This window comes from Halyomorpha halys, unplaced genomic scaffold (genome assembly GCF_000696795.3).
Source record: "Halyomorpha halys isolate HHAL.00 unplaced genomic scaffold, Hhal_1.1 Scaffold925.1, whole genome shotgun sequence".
NCBI lineage: Eukaryota > Metazoa > Arthropoda > Insecta > Hemiptera > Pentatomidae > Halyomorpha > Halyomorpha halys.
In genome coordinates this window covers 23,488-25,440 of record NW_027108213.1, presented here as the reverse complement: position 1 = coordinate 25,440, position 1,953 = coordinate 23,488, and positions in this window count along the sequence as shown.

Sequence of the window (1,953 nt, the reverse complement as noted above, 5' to 3'; positions counted from 1 at the left end):
TCGACGGGGGCCCATCGGCATTTTACTTCATAGAGGTAGAATTGTTTATGATATTTGTTAAAATAAATTGATTTGTAGTTGTTCAAACAAAATTTTATGAAATGAAATGAAATAAAAAAATAACTTTATTCTGGGACATATGTCCCCTAAGAATAATTACATGGTTCATATAGTGAGATTTTTATCTGTCGAGCGTTTACAAATTTTCAGATAGTAGAATGAAATTACATTGGTATATTGGCTTTGCTACTGTTTATAATGTTAATCAATACCTGCCTATTTATTTGATTACAAAGATGTGGAGGTTTGGTTATTCAATAAATGAAGGAATAGGTGTTGTTTAAAGGAGAGAATGGATGAGGACTGGCGAATGGAGATGGGAAGAGAATTCCAGAAGGAGGTTGCACGTATGACGAAGGATTTGCTAAAGAAGGAGGTTCTATAGGAGGGCATATATAAATCATTCGGGTGGGATCTGGTGTTTAATGAGTGGATGGATGAACGAAGAGTGGGGAGATCTAGGATATAGGTAGGTTTTTTGATGTTAAGAACTTGGAATAGAAAAACACCAAGGAGGTATTGCCTTCGGGAGGTTGGATAGAGCCACTTCAACTCGGAATACCATTTCATTTCAAAATTTCATATGCAAATATAATAAACATTACTACCCCTACGAAGATAAATGTTATAAAGAACTTTATCTTACATCAAACTATCTTTAATTTGAGTGCTGGCAGACATCTGAATGTCTTATGGTTTCTGAGATATAGATTTCATTAATCTAACATTTTTTTTCTAGACTAGACATTAACATGTCCTGAATTTATTTTGGATAATATCATAAAAACTACTACTTCTACGAAAAAAAAATTTCATAAACTACCTTATAGTACATTTAACTGAGTTTAATTTGAGTTCGTCAAAAAGTTCCTGATATAAAGATTTCCCAAAATAAATTCACTAACTACTAATTTTTTAATCTATATTTCAAGAATTGTTTTTTTTTATGTTTTACGCATTTTTAAAAAAAATTATTCTAACCATTGTTACTTATTTTTTTATTCTCATCATTGTTTATTCAGGTTAATTTTGTATTGATATTATTTTACGTCTTCCTTCCTTTTATTTATATGTAATTTCTTATCACTTTACATAATATTTATCCTGGCTTAAATTACCTCATTTTTGTAATTTAGTTGTTTTTGTCCTAACGTTTTAGCCCTAATGAAGCCCTACAAAGTGGGGCGAAGCGTCGAACAATAAATATTTATAAACTATTTGTTCTTTTTTTTTACCGCAACCTTGACCATCTTCTTATATTTAATATTTTTTTTATTCGGTGCTCTATATGTTTACGACAACCAGCAACAAAAGAAAATATAAGACAGAATCATTTAAAGTAGAGTAAATTTGCTAAAATGTAAGCCCTAATAGAGCCCTATTTACGTTCAATATTTCTCGAGATATAGCTTTTTAAAATGCAATATTTCTTAAAAATGTTGTACAGAACGTACAGAAAGATCAGAAGTTAGTGAATTTATTTTGAAAAATCGATACCTAAAAAAACATTTGACCTGCAGATGTCTATTAGCACTCAAATTAAAGCTAGTTTAATGAGCTATAATGTAGTTTATAACGTTTATTTTCGTACCAGTAGTAGTTTTCATGAAATTTGGTAATATAAATTAATTTATAGTTGTTCGGACAAATTTTCATTTGTCAAAATCATATTTATATGTCTCACATCCCAACCCACCCTAACACAGTCCTAACAACTTACGCTGATGACACATGTATACTTTCTGTAGACAACGACCCAACTAATGCATCACAAACACTACAGGCACTCATAACATCTATTGAAGAATGGTGTAAAAACTGGAGAATCAAAATAAATCCTGACAAATCCCACCAGATCACCTTCACTCTCCGTCGTAAACCTCTGCCCTCCTG